Consider the following 20,118-nt stretch of genomic DNA (forward strand, 5'->3'; position numbering starts at 1 on the left):
AAAAAAAAGCATACATAGTTTCACTCTCTGTCTTTTAATGGAAATAACACAAACAATATATATTGGAAATACAAAATAATATAAATGGGAAACAAGATGACACAAGGGCATGAAACAAGGATTTTTTCACTGCTTCCATTGAAGGCAAATATATCTCATGCATATTCATTGTGGATATCCTGAAAACCAGACTTGTTTATCACTGTTTCAGACTGGATCTGGCTGCCTCTGCATTAAAATGCATACTTTATGCCATTGTTCAATACCGCATAAGTAAACAAATATACTTTTAGCTGTATAAAAAAAACCCCAATATTCATACACAATGTACACTGGTACCTGGTGCTTGAAAAATGGATGGGTTAATGTGGACTGAAAAGAATACACATACTTTTGAAGTTAAATGGCCTATTGAAAATGAATCCTTATATGAATATATGGTACATTATTATTTACATTTTGTTTTCATATATTATTCAATGATGTATACTTATTTCAATGTAAGTTAACTAATTTCTTATTTTTTCAAATTAAATTTCTGTGTTCTTGACTTCTACAGAAAATCAAAAAAATGAAAAGATCTAAAAAAGGAAAATTTGGTTAATTTTCATTCTGACTGTGTTGAACAACAAGACACTAGTCAAAGAGGTCAATATACTAAGCTGAGCAGGTCCACTTCACTTGTAAAAATGGCAAGTTGTGCACATGAATTCCACTTCACACACAATGTCCCCTTTTTATGCATGAGGCAGACTTTGCAAATGTTTTGTCTTTGCAAGTAGAAAAGTTATGTGCATAGTCTGATATGTGCAAAACTTTATTTAAATTCACCATTAATGAGCTGCTACAATGCAAAATCATGCAAAGTAGCTCATTAATGATGACTTCTGAAAAGCCCTTTGCATACAAATGACTTCACAGGCTGTTTTATGCAAAAAAGATAACCTCACCTCAATGAAGTGTAATTATATTTGAGAAATTTCCCATACAAAAATTATACGCAGAACTTTTCTACCAGGCTCATTTGCATACTGGGGTCATTTCCATGCATAACACAGAAAACTTACATGTGGAAAATTATGACTTCTTCGTAAAAAAAAAAAAAAATGCAGCTTAGTATGATGAGCTTCTTCAATGTTATTCTTGCACTGATATTCATGAAAATGTATTGGTTTAAATCTGATCAATGAACCACTAATTCTAACATCGGTAAGGTAATTTCTGGCATGCTGTCCAGATTGAGGTCAATATTCAGAGAGCTAGTGAGCAACAAATTTATTTGGGTAAAGTTATATGCTTAACCTTTCATGGATATTCAGCCAGACTTACCCCGATAAGTCTGCTGCTAAATATATACTGATAAAATTATGCATGGAACTTTAATCGCATGAAGATAGGATGATAATGTTTAGACCAGACTTGTGTATATAACTTTACCTGGAGAGCACTCAATATGTTTGTCCATTGGCTAAAGTTTAGCTGTACTCGCAGACCAACTCCATTGATGCCCTTTTATGTGTGCATACTTTTTGTGTGAGTATTAAATTGTTCACACAAAATTTATGCAGTTGGCAGAGGGAGATGTTTGGTTTTGTGTTGATAACTCTAAATATTACCTGTACAAAGCCTTTGAATGTTGACTTTTGTATGAATTGATAAAAAGCTTGAGATTGTAAAAGACTAAAAGTATGTACATACACCCAAAGTATCCCCTGTTATACTTTTAATAGAAGTGCATAAGTTAAAATCTTAAGCTCTGAAATGGGGAATCAATATTCTTTGGTATAAATTTTACACATTATTGAACACATTCACTTGACCATGTGTAAAGAGAAATTCATGAAATGTTTGAGGCTATTCTACCAAAATAACAAACAAACCCAAGCTGTTTGAAGACTTTCTACAGGATGTCCTCAGCCTAATTGCCCCAGAGGTATATCCTGGCTCTAAAGCATTTCACAAATGGCAATGTACTTTTCCACAGTGGATCAGAGATTAGAAATAAGCAGCAACAAGCAGGCTATCAAATAACATCATGCAACAGCACCTTCTTGCCAGCTTGATATAGAAATTATCCCTACGTGATGACATCAGATTATAATTACATGTATGCTCCCAGAAAAAAACCCAACATAAAATCTCTGCTAAGGTCTGGGATGCAAACTGATACAATTCTTCTAGCCAATCAATCGTTAAACTATTTATTCAATTTCATCAAATAAAGCTACAACACACTCAGGCCGATACAGTACGGAGTGCACTGTTAACCCGCATTTGGATGCGCTAGCTTTACCCCTTATTCCATAAGGGGTAATAGCGCTTCGAAAACACGCATCCAACCCCCCCGAAACTAATAGCGCCCGCAACATGCAAATGCATGTTGATGGCCCTATTAGTTATTCCTGCGCGATACAGAAAGTAAAATGTGCAGCCAAGCCGCACATTTTACTTTTAGAAATTAGCGCCGACCCAAAGGTAGGCGTTAATTTCTCTCAGCACCGGGAAAGTGTACAGAAAAGCAGTAAAAACTGCTTTTCTGTACACCCTCCGACTTAATATCATGGCGATATTAAGTCGGAGGTCCCAAAAGTTAAAAATAATAAAAAATAATAAAAAAAAAAATGTAAAATCGGCTTGTGGGTTGAAAACCGGACGCTCAATTTTGCTGGCGTCCAGTTTCCAAACCCGTGGCTGTCAGAGGGTTTGAGAACCAACGACGGCAAGTCCCTAGTGCCTCTTTTTACCGTGGGCTCTAATTTGAATAATTTTTTTTTCTGAATCGCGCGCACAGGAGAGTGGCCTGTGCGTGCGCCTGGAGAGTGGGCGCTTGCCCGCTCTCTTGCGATTTTTCCTGTATCAGCCTGACTGTTTGTAGGAAAATAGGGAAGTAAGCACAAAGTATAAGGTAATTAGCAGGATAAATCGAAAGTTGTCAGGCGTGTTTTTTACATGCGCTTCCATGTTTAAGTGCATATTTGCACATATTTTATAACCTGCGCATTACATAAACATGCTGGTTATAAAATACAGATGTAAATTTTACGGATGCCCAAATACATGTGTATTTGAAAGTTATTCTCTTAGGGGTGGATTTTATAAATCTACGCCCATGCGTACTTTTGTTCGCGCACCAGGCGCGAACAAAAGTACAAGGGATTTTATAAGACATGCGTGTAACCGCGTGTATCTTATAAAATCCGGGGTCGGAGCGCGCAAGGGGGTGCACATTTGTGCACCTTGCACGCGCCGAGCTCTGCGCACGCTGCCCGTTCCCTCCAAGGCCGCTCTGAAATCGGAGCGGCCTCGGAGGGAACTTTCCTTCCACCCCCCCGCACCTTACCCTCCCTTCCCCTACCTAACCCACCCCCTTGGCCCTATCTAAACCCCCCCTACCTGTGTTTTAAAAGTTATACCTGCCAGAAACAGGCGTAACTCGCATGCGCCAGCGGGCTGCTGGCTCCTGATTCCCCGGCCCGGGACCCGTTTCGGAGGCCTCGACCATGCCCCCGAAACGCCCCCGGGCCGGCACCATGCCCCCAACACGCCCCCCCAGAACGCCCCGAATGACGCGTCGGCCCCGACACGCCCCCCCGACACCGACACGCCCCCCTAGCGAAGCCCCGGGACTTACATGCGTCCCGGGGCTTGTGCGCGCCGCCAAGAGGTTTTAAAAGGGTTACGCACATAACTTATGCGCGTAACCCTTTTAAAATCCGGCCCTCTGTGTTTTCTGTTATTTTTTTTTTTTTAATGCAAAGTGAAACAAGTGAAACCTTGTGCCAAGATTTAGTTCTTTGGACACCTGATTGTTTCCATCACAGTGAAATGATTGGTATTTTAAACCAGGTATTTTAACCTGGAATCCCCTTGAGGAAGATGCTGCTGAAGCCTGAAACCATCTGGTATTGGGGAATTTTTGTTATTTTTCTTGGCCCAAGGTTTTTTTAAATTTTACTTTGCACTAAAAAAAGAGAAAACAAAAACTGTCTACTTATTTATGACTCACAGGAGTAAATGATTTAGGCTTGACACGCAGTGTTTTCCTTAGAAAATTATATTTTTGATTAAGGAATTGTTTTACTTTGTTCATATCAAAATTGTATCAGCTCATGTGCTCGTTTTCACCTTTTATGGAAAGTAGAGCAAAACTTGAAGCCTGTTTCCATGGTGGCTCACTTTTCTGAAGTGTGCTTAAATCAAATGTTTATATTTCAATATAAAATGCAGGCTGCATCTAAAATTGCCCACCTCTGAGATTTTCCTTGCCTCTCTGTGTCCAGAAATGGCACAGTGTACATTTGATCTATTAAGATTTTAGAACTTATTGTCCCTTGGGAAATGCTCCTGAAATTAACAGCACAACAAATATAACTCAGCCAATTAATGGAGTAATCCTTTTGAAAATAAAACCCTAAAACTTTTTTTTCTATATTTGCTGACTGGGAAACTTATATTAAAACAAATATCCTGTTTTCAACTGGGTCCCAGAGTCAAATGGACTTACTCATGGCCAAATAGAGAGTTCTTGGCAGGGTTGAATCTTGGACATTTGTTCCAAGGCTTCTGAATCATAATCTAATGCTGCATTCCAAAAGCTCCTCCCCCTCCCTTTTCCAGCACTTCGGCATAGAGCAATACAGGCACACGGATAGAGGAAAATAAAGGCACCTTCAAAGCCACCTCCCCTACATTGATTGTCACATACATACACACTCCATACAGCCCAGCTCTCACAAAGTCTGCTTGAAACATTTTCCTCCACACACTCCCAACCCTTCTCCCCTCCACACATACTCATCCCCACACCTCCACACATCCCACCCCACACCTACACACATCCCACACCACACATGTTCCCATACCCACTATATTCCTAAATATTCCATCACAAGCACACACACTCTACCCCTCCCACCCCACAATATATCAACATAACCCCACCCTCAGATTCATGTGCTTCCATGTACCCCACACATGCTCCCCAACACACACATTCCACATATTCCTATAACCCCTACACACATGCCCCTACACACATATCACACACATACACACCTGCCCTCAGCATGCTCACACACACTGAAACCTACAGAGACAGGAAAAATAACTGATGCAGCTTCTCGATTCACACACACACACACACACACACACACACACCAAACATTCCTCATATGCACATATACAACTGCTTACACACCTATTCCAACTATACCCCCACCTACACAAATACAGCCATACCCCCATAAACACACACTCCACAACCCCTGCAGTTTTTACATACAGAACCCTGCTATTCATTCCCACACACACAAACCAACCCAAACACACACATCCATCTTCCTACTAACACCCCACACATATACACCTCTAGTTATACCCCACATATACAAACTACTCACATATCCCCAGAAACTTTGATGTATAGAACCCTACTCACATACATCCAACATACACATTACCCTTCCACCCTTCCATATACTAACAATATCCACAACTTACAAACATCCCACACATTTAATCTAGCGACAAACATTACCTCATAGATAGTGTTTCACAACCACATCCACTACCTACAAACACACAGCCATATCCCCCCCAAAAAACGCACATATACACAACTCCTCCACAAAATATTCTCGCCTACATAACACCTAACCCACTCAGAAATACAAAAACCTCACACATCATCCATGGTTTATCCCCACAGAACACAGCCTTATACCCTCACATATACACATAACCTTTACCCCCATGGCCCCATATCCCCATACACCTCCACTGCACACATCTTCCCACATATGCAGACACCCCAACTTACCCACTGTTATGGTTATGAGGTGTTGGAGTGGATTCTTAGGTACTGCGGTGATGGCCACTCCCACAGGGAGGAGCCCAGTGAGGAACTGCAGTACTAGGCTAGACTCTATACACACAGACACAGAGAAGTTGTATTTATTGTACAGCTCGATGGTACTGCCCGGGGAGCAGGCAGCAGTGAAGGTAACCCAGTGAAGTAGTCCAGGGGTCCTCAGCAGAGGAGACCAGTCTCACACTCGAATAGGTGGTAGGCAGCGTGGCGTAGCAGGAACAGGTCCCGGATGTAGACACAGAGCGCTGAAGCTGAAGGTGAGACAGACTGAAAGGGTTAGTACTCACTGAAGCAGAAGCTGTATTGTTGAAGGTCCTGGCAGACAGAAGTTGTTCAGTGGCAGGCACTAGATTAGGGAGAGCAGGACCTCGAGAAGCGAGTACCCAGGTTAGTGAAGAAATACCCTGAAGGGCAGAGAGAGCTTCCTGTGGCAGAGCAGCTTAGACCGGTGGCAATCTAATCCTTGCTAACTCAGGCCTGGATTTATCAAAATGCGATAAGTATCACATGTGATAGCAAAAGGGGTGTGTTTTATGCTAATACCTATGTGAAGAGCTAAGTTAGAATGAATTGCCAGACCTATTGTCTTTCCTGCATACAACCACTGGGGGACCTTTTTGAGAGAGAGAGAGAGAGAGTCCTCGCCCTAGATAGGTATTTGTATCCCTATGGGAGGCCTACCTAGTAACTCGAGCTGAGGTTTAGGTGTTAGTGTAGGGGGTTAGGGGCCACTTTGACATTCACCGTGAGATGTACGGTGGTCTCTTGTGAAGATTTGATGACCTTTGGAGAGAGGAAACTCACCCAAAGATGAGATTTGTGCAATGTTCTCTCCACCTAGCTTGATGTTACCCTTCAAGCTAGAGGCGAAATGAAGCTAGAGGCGAAATGATGCTAGAGGTGAAAACGCCTTAGCGCATTTTGATAAATGACCCCTCAGTTTGTTAGCAAATGAAGGGCAGGCTAAATACTAGGATGTGATGACGTCACTCGGAGGGGACGCCCCCGAGGTTCCTGCCATGACGTGGATAAAGACGTGGGTGGTATGCGCGCGCGCACCCTAGGAGGCCCTCAGGAAAATCATGGCGAACACCGTCGCCGTTGCCGATCCGGGGACACCGGAGAGAGCGGCATGAAGACGCGGCAGCAGCCATCTTCCTAAGGCTTGAGGAGAGAGAAGGAAGAAAGGTGAGGCACAGAGGTCAAAGCAGTCTGAGACCGACGGATGCAACACCCATGCACACACATAGATCCCCCAAATATATTCCCACACATTCAACTTGACCCCATGCACCCTAGTTATACCTCCCACATATACCCACATCCTCCATTCCCCACAAAACTCCCTAACCACAAACACTCATAGCTCTCATCTTCCCAATGCCATAGCTCTACATGCTTCTTCTACTTGTTGGTTTTACAGAAATAGTTCTGGAAACCTGCAGTAGCCCACTGCACAGTTTGATAATATGAATAGGAGTTTCACTTGCTTGCCCAATTTGTGTACCTGGGCTAGCCCGAAAACAGGAGATTGCCCATCCAATACTAAAACAAAAGGAGAGGAAGAAGAGATGGTTTGGAGTGAATTCAGTTAGATTCAAAGAGGTCAGGTTTTGAAGGATGTCTTTAAGAGAATAGGAATCCCTAGAATCCATTCTGGAAGGAGTTAATACCTAAATAGGACAAAAGATCCTTAGTGTGTGTCACTAGTACTTGAAATATGGAAGATACTGAATCATCTAAGAAGTAAACATTATGTCAAGATATTTCCACTGATGAAGTTGATTGTTAAATAAAATTGTAATTTTTGGAACATCATTTGAGATCCTGTGTGGTTTGTAATAGTCCAAGAAGAAACATTTCTAAGGATGCTGGAATTTATCTCCATCCTGTTCAGAATGAATCCTATGCTGCAACAACTGTTTTTTTTCAGGTCTTAGCAGTCTCCAGCATAGTTCCCTTTTTGACTAACCTTTTGGACAGCCCTTTGGCAAGACTAAAGTTGTCAGATAACTTAGCTGGATACCACTAAATATTGGTGTTCCCCTGCTAAGTAATCTGGATAACTTATCCCTGTCCTGGAATGCCCACAGAATGCATCTGATTTATTCAGGTTCATGCTGTGGGATTCTTAAACCCCTTCGGTTTGACCGATAACTCCCAAATTTAGGCCTGGATTCACCATTCTATCGCAGAATGGTGAATCCAGCGAAAACGGGGGGCGGGGGGGGGTGAAGGGGGGACGGGCCTGCGAAAGCCGGCAGCCATCGCACCACCGCGGTGTTATCGCTGCCGGCTTTCGCACCCAATAGCGCCACCGTGAAAGGTGGCGCTATTGGGTGCACTACTGGCGACGATAACATGGCTTACCTTATCGCTGCCAGCGAAGACATCGCGGAGTCTGCCCCGACGCCACCCCGACTCCTCCTCTCGCCACCCTGACTCCGCCCCCAGCAAGCTATCGCATGCAATAAGCTTTACAAAATGACCCCCCTTAGCTGGATAAACCTATTAAATATGGATCTCCTTATTACCAGATTTGAATAGGGTAACTAAAATTGAAAATCTAAACTTGAATGGGACTATAATTATTAAATGTTATTAGATATAAACATGGTGCAATGATGTGACAATAATGATCCTTATAAAGTACATTTTTAGGCAAAGTTATAAAGTTTAATGATGGGATCCAAAATGCTATGGATTTTAAGTGTGCAAGTATTATAGGTAAAAAGTAGGCGATTTTACTGTAGATAAAAATGCTGAACTTTGAAAAAGCAAGTTAAGCTGATTTATTTAGACAATGAGAACTTTCTTCTAATACAGGGCTCTAGATTAGATTTTACTATGCTGACATACACCTGTATGCAGAGAACAGTGAAGAACATCTACAGTAACATTGCATTTAAAATGATATGAACTGAAAGTGTCATTATCAAGAGTCACAGAAGGAATAAAAGTAGACAGGTATTTTCAAAGTAACATAAATAATCAATGAGGTAATTTTCAAAAGGATTTACATCTATAAATATAATACTATTGTAGCCATTTTCAAAAGCCATTTACACACATAAAGTGCACTTATCCAGCTAAATCCTATGGACAATTCAATGGCATATATTCACAAGCCTGCTGACATGGGTAAAGCGCATTTACACATGAAAACCCCATTTTTAAGCATGTAAATGCTTTTGAAAATCAGGCCAAGTATTTGTAGAAAAGAAGAAGGAATAAATTTTTCCCCTACAGTAAAACTTAAAAGTGGTTATTTAAAGAACCTTCATATTTGGTAAAGTATTTCAACTTGACCAAGATTGAGAAACTGCTGCACATACTCTGGGATTGCTATTTGAAAACTACAATAGCATGCTCAGGTTTGGCACATTGGCTTTCCAAACTCTCATAGCATAGCTGGTAGGGCTTTTGCAAACACTAACCAATGGCGTCTAGTTAGGGAATACCCTTGGCTTGGTTACAAAACTTTGTCAAGCAAGTAGAAGAAACTTGATTTAATGCCTGACTGCACATGAGTACATTCCTCTCTGCTATTCATGCTTTGCATCAAAGTTTTAATTGGTTTCTGTGGCAAATCAGGCAGCAATCCATCAATAAAGCACTGCCAAGGGAAAGGAAATGGTAATCTGCTGCATTCCTACAGAAGGATGATGTGGACCTTCCTTAGCACAAGGAATAATAAGAAACAAAATGGGGTAAATTTTCAGAGCCCTGCTCGCCTAAATCCGCCCAAAACCGGGCGGATTTAGGCGAGCAGGGCCCTGCGCGCCGGGAAGCCTATTTTACATAGGCCTCCCGGCGCGCGCAGAGCCCCGGGACTCGCGTAAGTCCCGGGGTTCTCGGAGGGGGGCGTGTCGGGGGCGTGTCGGGGGCGTGTCGGGGGCGGGCCCGGTCGTCGCGGCGTTCCGGGGGCGTGTCGGCAGCGTTTTGGGGGCGGGTACGGGGCGTGGCTACGGCCCGGGGCGTGGCCGCGCCCTCCGTACCCGCCCCCAGGTCGCGGCCCGGCGCGCAGCAGGCCCGCTGGCGCGCGGGGATTTACGTCTCCCTCCGGGAGGCGTAAATCCCCCGACAAAGGTAAGGGGGGGGTGTAGACAGGGCCGGGTGGGTGGGTTAGGTAGGGGAAGGGAGGGGAAGGTGAGGGGAGGGCAAAGGAAAGTTCCCTCCGAGGCCGCTCCGATTTCGGAGCGGCCTTGGAGGGAACGGGGGGAGGCAGCGCGGCTCGGCGCGCGCAGGCTATACAAAATCGATAGCCTTGCGCGCGCCGATCCAGGATTTTAGTGGATACGCGCGGCTCCGCGCGTATCTACTAAAATCCAGCGTACTTTTGCTTGAGTCTGATGCGCAAGCAAAAGTAGGCTGTTCGCGCGCCTCTTAAAATCTACCCCAATGTGACTGATACACACCTACCTATACAGGTAGCTGGCTAGTTAAGGTTGTCCATATAATGAATATATCATCTTCATTTTAAACACAAATTGATTGTTTAAAGCTTTCTTCTAGTGAAAAAAGAGAGCTTTCACATATTAAGTTTTAGAATTGCTTTTTTTAAATATATTGTTTGGTTTTTAAAATGATTAACATTTATATACTTAATTTTTCCCAATGTATTTTTAACATGGGTCCACATATCTTAGACAGAGGGCACTGATGACCCTCTACTTTTATTATTCGATAAGTTATGCATCTAAGCCAACTATGATTGTCTTATTTGCATTTGTTGCCAGTTTTTTAAAAAACGTATTTTTAGTGAAAGAAACTAATTAGTTTACTCTTATAACCGAGTTAATGCATTGACCTATCTCTCTCTCTCTTTCTCTCTTTTGGGGGGAAGAGAGATTGAGAGAGATATGTAATGATGTACACTCAACTGCTGATAGTGAGTCATGTTCAAGATGAAAAAAAGCTGTAGGCTTTTAGAAATGTCTGAATATATTTCATCTGTTTGTTCTTGGATCCCAATAATTCTGCTTCTAATTAACTAAGAGCAAGTTTCAATACTTAACATGATATACATTCTCATATCTGTAAGTCCCTATAACCATAAAATATATTTTCTTTTCACAGACTTGTATTTGTTCCTGCAACTTTGTGTTCTGTCTTTCCAGTAACCCTCATCTCATCTCTATTATCTCCACCTCAGGAGTTATAATTGTTTCTTTTATGGGAGCTAACCTACAAGAGTCCTTGGCAGTACAGTTTATGGCTCATGTATTTACTATAATTGTTTGGGCAGTTTGCCATAGCATTACAATTGAAAAACATTTTGCCAGTATAGATCCAAATCTTTGCAAATATGATGTTTTCTAATTGGAAATATAGTTTTAAAACTTATATTTTAAACTTACTGCCTATTAGAAAATAGAGATGTGAATCGGAACCGGAATCGGTTCGGTTCCGGTTCCGATTCAAATCTTATAATTTTTATCGTCCTGCCCGATTGTTTTTTTGTTTATTGGCTGCGCCCGATCCAATAAACAAAAAACTCACCCTGACCCTTTAAAACTGACCCCTTAGCCTCCCCCACCCTCCCGACCCCCCCCCCAAAATGTTTTAAATTACCTGGTGGTCCAGTGGGGGCACGGGGAGCGATCTCCTGCTCTCGGGCCGTCGGCTGCGCTAATAAAAATGGCGCCGATGGCCCTTTGCCCTTACCATGTGACAGTTAACGGTGCCATTGGCCGGCCCCTGTCACATGGTAGGAGCACTGGATGGCCAGCGCCGGTGGGTTTTTTTTTATTGGGCCATCAGCGCCATTTTTATTAGTGGCAGCCGACGGCCCGAGAGCAGGCAATCGGTCCCGGGGCTTCCACTGGACCACCAGGTGATTTTAAAACATTTTGGGGGGGGTTTGGGAGGGTGGGGGAAGGTAAGGGATTAGTTTTAAAGGGTCGGGGTGGGTTTAGGGGTTGTTTTGGTGTGCCGGTTTTCCCACCCCCCCCCAAATAACTCCCGTTAGTGGACACAAACCTGATTAATGATTTTTCACGATAAATCAGGGGAATTTCTATTGTATCGCACTCTTTAACGATTTAAAAACTATCGGACGATATTTTAAATCGTCAAAAAACGATTCACATCCCTATTAGAAAATAAATGCATGGTTCCTACAAAGCTCAAGTGCTAAACCCAAACTATAATAACAAGATACAAAATAAGAAAAATAGGAAAATTATACTACTTGTTATGTATGGAGGATGTGGATTGAGCGTGCCTTCATACGATGCCAACCTGTGAAGTTTAGCTATCGTGTATGTGAGCCTTAAATGGCTTCTAAATCATTAGGCACCTCAATACAGGTTTTAAATTTATGGTTGTGTCCACGGGTTTGCGTGCTCTGCAAAATGTTTTCTAGATATTCAAGCCACCACTTGTATTATACTTGCGTGTGTGTAGTCAATCTTGTGCTGCCGACACCAAGGCGTTTCGGAGCTTGTGCTCCTTCTTCACGGGCTTTGCTTTGAAAAGAGAGACCGCAAAAACACTGTGGCAATTATTGCTGTGGCTGTTCAAATGGTCGTGGACTGCGGCGCTGGAGACGCTGGTTATCATGCTCCGTGTTCTGAAGCCACGGCTGCCTGAACCTGCTCCTCTGGCTAGCGCCAAAGGGCACATGAGGGGCCTATAGAAACCCTACACCCACAAGCCATCCCTTTTCAGAAGGTTACTGACATCTTTATGACAGAAGTGAGATACTCATTTATTCAGGGTCATTATTTGTAAAGTTCTCCAAATATTATACAAGCTTTAATGAAATATCCATTTTTCTTTTAGGAAAATGGACATCATATGATCCTCAAAAGGTTTTTTACTTTACTCTTAACTTCAGTCCTTACAAATGACTTACATGCTGATTCTCTAAAGTCTGCTACCTTGTTAACCTGCAAAAACATTTATTATTTACTGCAGCTCCCATTATTTCTAATGGGGCCAATTAATTTATAATGTGCATTATCATGCATAAATACAGCACACTTTAGTGAATCAGATTCTTTCTTAGAGAAGCATTTTTTTAATGAAATAAACAATAAAGATACAAACATTGACCTGGCATACATTTTTTCCTTATGCACCTCAGGAGACTTTGAGCAACATTATTTGGCTGCTGGATCTATTATGGTGTTTCTTAGAGAGCTCATCGCTCACATTTTTTTTTAATTAAAGGGGTATTTTTAGAATAATTGCAAAAAGAATGATCATTTTCATCTTTACACAAATATATGAAGTTTGAATTAGCTCAAGCTGGAAATTAGTAAGCAATTGTAGCAATTGTCAAGAAACCAAAAGTAGAATTCTCTAACTTGTATTCATTTTATACATATAGAGATTCTACTGGTTATATCTCATTATTTTCAGAGATCCTGAGAATTCTTGGACGCTTTCAGACCAACAAGAATTTTGAGACCTTTTTATCAGACTAAACTAATACATTTATGACTAAATTTTGAGAGGTATAGTGTCTTCTACACATCAAAACTGAGCACTAGCCATGACATAATGGTGAAAGTTTTTAAAATTTCAGAATATAATTTGTCAATTGTCAGGCATCCTCATATTTGAAAAGCATGCATAGCCAATTAATGTGCCATATGGCCTGCATAGCACTAGTATTTTCTAGCCATGCTATTTCTGAGAAGGCGCAATCCATAATTAACACACATTTTTTTGCATAAAATGTTAACTAATGTGCATTGTGTTAATGGATCACTCAGAGATAGGGCTAGTTGTTCAGTTTTGCTTCATGCTCAATTTCTGGCAGGTGTTAAAAATATCTGCTTTCATACTTGGAGAAAACATTACACCTTTTGCCCTTTTTTAAAAGATGTTTCCATAAAAAGATACTCCTTATGCATATTTTTCCTGTTTATACATGGAAATAGCTGTCTATGACACCTCATTTTTTCCAGTGAGGTTCTCCCATTTTTGTTTATTATAATGGTTTTCTTAGAAAGGTTGGATAAACATAGGGGCAGATTTTAAAAGGGTTACGCGTGTAACCCCGAAAACCCGCTCCTGCGTGCGCCGAGCCTATTTTGCATAGGCCCGGTGATGCGCGCAAGCCCCGGGACGCGTGTAAGTCCCGGGGCTTGAAAAAATGGGCGGGGTGTGGGCGGGGCATGGGCGGGGCGGCCTGGGAGCAGGGCGTGGGCGTGGCCAGAGGCCTCTCCACTGCTGCTGGGCCTGGGGGTCGCGGACCGGCACTTGGCCAGCATGCGCAACCTACGCCTGCCCAGAGGCAGGCGTAAATAAAAAAATAAAGATAGGGGGAAATTTAGGTAGGGCTGGGGGGGTGGGTTAGATCGGGGAAGGGAGGGGAATGTGGGGGGGGGGGGGGGGGGCGGAGGGAACGGGGAAAGCCATCGGGGCTCCCCTAGAGTTCGGTGTGCGCAAGGTGCACAAGTGTGCACCCCCTTGCACGCGCCGACCCCGGATTTTATAACATGCGCGCGCATGTTATAAAATCGGGTGTAGATTTGTGCGCGCCGGGTTGCGCATACAAATCTAATCCCACGCGTAGGTTTGAATATCTGGCCCATAGTTTTTTATGTAAGTTTACCATGATCATAAACATTTGAATGCAGGCCTGGATTTGTCAATAGGCGTGCTAGGCCTGTGCCTAGGACGGAAAAAAATCTGGTGGTGGCAGCAGCCTGGCTGAAGATTTGTGGCCTTCCAGCTGCACTGAATCTTACTCAGCAGATAGCTCCCTGCTTCCTGATCCAGCCCCTCCCTTCCTAGGCAGCAGGCAGAGAACAAAATGGGAGGGGGGGGGGGGGGTGAGCCTGGAGTACAGAGAGCAATGGGAAATCATTTTGGTAGGATTAGGAGGGGTTGAATGGGGATCATCCGGGGGGAGGGGGGAGGTGGGGGGTGAGAAGCTGAGGAATGCGAGTGGATCAGATGGGGGTAAGGGGGCAGTGTTTGTATGTGTGTGGTGAGAGAGAAGGGATTGATGCTGATATATGTGTGCCAGATTGAGCAGGACCAGAGCACAGTAAGGATACCTACCTGTCCTCCTTCCCCCTGCAATTCAGGTTCTCTCTTTCTTGATCTCAGATTCTATCCACCAGATCCTGGAACCCGACCCCAGGTGTTCTACTTCCTTTCCCCCCCTTTGACTGTCTCAAAACCTACATCCCTCTTCCTCTTTTCCTCCCCATTGCAGGTTCCTGATTTCTCCCTTTCCTCTACCTCTCCCAACCTCCTCATCACTTTCTACCTCTTTTCCTCCTACCCCCAGTCCTTTTTCCTTCTCATATAACTTCTTCCTATCCCCAGTGCTTTCACCTTCTCCTCATCCCATTCCTAGTTTGCCTCCTTCCGCCTCCCCAATTCTGGTCCTCTCACCCTCTCCTTCACTTTTATCCGTCCCTGAAATCTCATCCCTGTACTGATACTTAAGATCCCTTTTCATCCCCCAATAAAAAAAATAAATTATACGGACACAAGCAAGGTTGGAAAGTTACTTAATATGTATAATATAAAAGATGGAAATGCTTGCCAATGTGCTTCGGATTTTTCCAGTTTTTGCCACCGAGTCTATGTCTGAACTGCCGCAACAAACAGTGGGACTGTGCATTAAACCTCCAGCTCACTGTTGTCTGACCTTACCTGGGAGCAGGGGAGGGGTATGGGGGTGGAAGTGGGGCGCAAAGCAGCAACAGTGCCTAGGAGTGGCAAACTCCTAAATCTGTCTCTATTTAAATGTCTTCTTTGTTTGGATAGTTTAGGTACCGGCATTTTAGGGATGGCTTGGATTTTGCTGTTATCTACTTCTTCCTGCTCTGACGTACAATTTCTTGCAGATGAAATACACTTTTTAAAAACTTGATTGCTTTTGTATATGTGCTGCCTGGCTCAGTTCAGTGCTAACGTTTGGGTAGATTTTAAAAGGGCTGTGCATGCACCCATGAACACGCCGTGTGCAAAGATACATGCTATTTTAGAAAATACTTTTCATGAGCATATGTCTGCACACAGACATACTACAGCTCCTTGTTAGGTGCAGGAGTCTGGTGAACATTGGGGGGGGGGGGGAGGGGAGGGAGAAAGAGAGAGAGAGGTTCAGTCTGATACTCTATATATGGACCATTGAAAGGGTGCACTTTGAATCGGGATGAGCTTTTGGGAGGTGGGTTGGGGTTAGGGGGGGGTGTTACAGACACATTCAGGGATATTCATTGTAGAATTGACATCAGTAAAAAATGTTAGACTTCATAAGTAATGAAAAGGAGTTGATTCTGCATTGTATAAATGAACTAAGCCTTATAAAGGGTGTCTGTCTGTCTGTCTCTCCAGACTCCTGTGCCTAATGAGGCCCTGTAAGAAATTGACACACATGCATACCAGTTGAGGAAAATTAGGGGTTGTATGCTGGAACATTCCTTTTCCGCTTACTTTTTCTGGGTACACGTACGTTCCTGGCTGTTAAAACTTTGCATAACTTACATACGTATGTGGCTGGTTTTGCATGTGCAATGCTTTTAAAATCTACCTCTTTAGTTGTATATTCTGCTTTTGTTGCATGGCCCCTGAAAGCAATATATTCACTGTGCAAACCTTTACATATGGAATACCATCAAAGACTTGCTGGGCAGTCAAGTGAAATACTTCTGGTGATGAACATATTCCAAATGGAAGTCTTACAAAAGAGTGCGGTCCAAAAGGAGAGTTGCAATTGAAGAATCTGGCATTTATCCCAGAATAGGTACAGACTTTCCTGGCATGTCTAAAAAATTTGCAGCATGATCCTGCACTTCCAATGCTATGTTACATTTCTTGCATATTCCTCTAGTGGATATGAGTTCCTATTGTATACTTTCAGTTTAATTGAAGGTTCTTGTATTCTTCAGCTGTAGTAGTTTACCTAATGGCAACATCAAGGATTGATTTCTTTTATTTATAATTTTTAGCGATATACTTTTAATGTTACATTTTGTATTTTAAGATGTGTTTTGATCTATAGTTTTATTTGTATTTTTAAGATGTACTTGGATCCATTCTTATTGTATTTTAGCTTATGTTGAGACAGATTTTATATTTTAGATGAACTGTTTTAAAAGTTACCCTTCTTTTATACACAAATGTAGTAACTAACATTTGCTTTATGTTGTAAACCGACGTGATATGTATCAACATGAATGCAGGTATAAAAAAAAAATCACTAAATAAATAAATACATATATTAACTTGTGTCCCTTTATTGTACTATAAGGTGACTGGTGTGCCATTACCAGAAACTGTTGCAATCCATTCCTCATCACCATCATATCTAAAAAGTCTATGAATTAGTTCTCTTTTGGAGGTCAAGGTATTCTTTTCCTCCAGGGTATTCATCTGCTATGCTTGCTTTCATAAATGTGCAAACTTATTTTAGCTTTTCTTTGAAATTTTCACGAATGTTGGTTACTGCTTGAATTTCTAATTATTTTTGTACTATGTGCATCATCTTTTTTTTTTTTTTTATGATGTTTTTGCACATCCCTTGGGATTTTCTTAGTATTTTGCATTGGCCATGACATTACAATTTGCTTCATGGACTTATTTGTGCCTGAATTATATCAACTGCCTGCCAAATTTGCATCACTTTCTCTGGTATTAATACCATTTCAATTTCTATAATCATTGCCATGCTGTCCTAGAGTTGCTTGCTTTCCTTCATCAAAAAGGCAATAATCAAATTGATCATTAAAAAATCTGGCATGGACCCAAAACTAGTAGACTACTACTTCCCAACATCCAGTCTCCCCTTCCTGTACAAACTTGTAGAAAAAGTTGTTTACGTCCAACTCTTAGGGCCTGATTTTCCAAAGCATTTACATGCTTAACAATGGGTTTTACACATGTAAATACACTTTACTTATGTAAGTGGGCTTTTGAAAATTGCTACAATATATGCCATTGAATTGTCCATAGGATGTACCTGTGTAAGGCACTTTATGGGGTAAATGGGGCTTTTGAAAACTGTTACGATTGTAGTTACATTTATACATGTAAATCCTTTTGAAAATTATCCCCTTAAATTGCTTGGGGGAGACCCATACTCTTCACTCTTACCAAATGGGGTTCAGAGAAGTCCATGGACAGAATTTGTTCTGCTTGCTTTAATAGACAACAATCACCTCTATGTGGATTGCGGTGGAGACTCACTTCTTGTCTTGTTAGATCTCTTTGTAGCATTCAGCACCATTGGTCACAAGCCTGATACTATGCTTACAAGAAATTGGTATACTGGACTGGCCAGTCATTCCTCAGTAGCAGAATTCAGTCTGTTCTTTGGCTAATAAATGATTCTCCAAAAATGTTTTTTGTGTGGAGTTCCTCAGGGCTTGTTCATCTCACCAATCCTTTTTAACATTTACATTTGGCCAATCAGTGAGATCATTCAGTCCTATAACATCAGATATAATCTATTTTCTGATGATATCCAGCATGTGTTAGAAAAATAGATGACCAATATTCCATCATTTTGAATCAACAACAGTCTCTCAGCCGTAGTCCAATGACTCAGTGATCACAAACTTGCATTCAATCCATCCAGATCTGAGTTTCTTTGGGTAAGCTGGTCCAGAAGAAAGGAACAGAAGCAGTGTCTGCCCATGCCACGAGATAAGAGTATTCCCCTTGGCTGCATCAGTTGAAGGTGAAAGCTTATGCAACTTGTGTGTTCCAGAGGATGAGAAGAAAATATGTGAGCATGTAAGAGTGTGAGTGAATGTGAGGGAAACACAAGTTTTCAAGACCCTTAGGATTTTTACTCAATCTGGGGGTTCCTCTGCACACCAGTTACTCTCTTCACCACCATAGGAAAAAAAATCACTCTTCAGCCATGTACTATTCTCAAAATAAAGTCTTTACTCAAAACTGGTGGCAAACATAAAATCCAAAACTAGCACACTTGATCAGTGCACCAATACAGTAACAAAAAAAAAAAACAAAAAACACCAATTCACAGACTTGCTTCTTTCCTCCAACCAGTTAGCTCTTTGGTGCAGATAACCTTCTCTTCCCTGGGCCCTCCAAGAACCTGGTGGGGGTAGCTGTACTCTCTTCCTGTGCTGTCTTTTCCTCTTCCTCTCTCAACAATTTGGAAATTTTGTTCAATTCTAAGCTTATTTTTAAAAATCAGATTAACACTGTGGCCAGACCTTTATTTTGTAAGCTTACACTTCTAAGTAGGATAAGATTTCTTCTGCATCTGACTTCAGAATTGTCATACAGTTTGTTGCATTGACTGGATTATTATAGTTCTGTTTATGTGTCATATCCTCTCATTTGTTTGCAGTTAACCCAAAATTCTGTTGAACGATTAACTGCAGGGAATCGATCACATGGCCACATAACGCCAAAATTAAAGGACTTACCCTGCACCCTATTGTTGAAAGGATTAAGTTCAGGATACTTTCACCAGTGTTTAAATCTAATAAAGCTGATGGTCCAAATTATCTGAAAGATATGCTCATAATATATATTTCTTAAGAATAAAAAAACATAAGAATTGCCATACTGGGTCAGACCAAGGGTCCATCAAGCCCAGTATCCTGTTTCCATCAGTGGCCAATCCAAGTCACAAGTACCTGGCAAGTACCCAAACGTTATATAGATCCCAAGCTACTATTCCTTATTGATTAATAACAGTTTATGGACTTCTCCTTTAGGAACTTATCCAAACCTTTTTTAAACCCAATTACACTAACTGCCATAACCACATCCTCTGGCAATAAATTCCAGAGTTTAATTTGCTTTGAGTGAAAAAGAACATTTTTTGATTTGTTTTAAATGAGCTACTTGCTAACTTCATTAAGTGCCCCTAGTTCTTCTGTTATCTGAGAGAGTAAATAACCAATTTACATTAACTTGTTCAAGTCCTTTCATGATTTTGTAGACCTCTATCATATCTCCCCTTAGTCATCTCTTCTTCAAACTGAACAGCCCTAACTTCCTTAATAGGGCATCCATTCTATGCCACTTATCATTTTGGTCACCCTTCTCTGCGCTTTCTCCAATGCAACTATGGGGGTCATTTTCCAAGGAGTTACTGCAGGAGATAATTCCACAAATTGTGCTAACGTGATTTTTTAATTTTGTATTCAGGGGGGTGGAGTATATGTAAAGTAGGAAAGAGTTATCATGTGTGGCCAATAGCTACAACCCTTTCATTCATGGTACATTGTGTGCTAGAGGCTGGTAAAGGTTTATCACAGCCTGTTTCAGTATGAATGAATGAGAGAGAGAGA

General features: G+C 41.8%; 1 protein-coding gene across 3 annotated transcripts in view; it reads left to right on the forward strand.

Annotated features, from left to right (window-relative positions):
* Window positions 1–20,118, forward strand: part of PPP1R3A (protein phosphatase 1 regulatory subunit 3A) — a 129,553-nt gene that overhangs the window by 53,024 nt on the left and 56,411 nt on the right. The gene's annotated exons all lie outside the window — the stretch shown is intronic.

This window comes from Rhinatrema bivittatum, chromosome 9 (assembly GCF_901001135.1).
Source record: "Rhinatrema bivittatum chromosome 9, aRhiBiv1.1, whole genome shotgun sequence".
Taxonomy (NCBI): Eukaryota; Metazoa; Chordata; class Amphibia; order Gymnophiona; family Rhinatrematidae; genus Rhinatrema; species Rhinatrema bivittatum.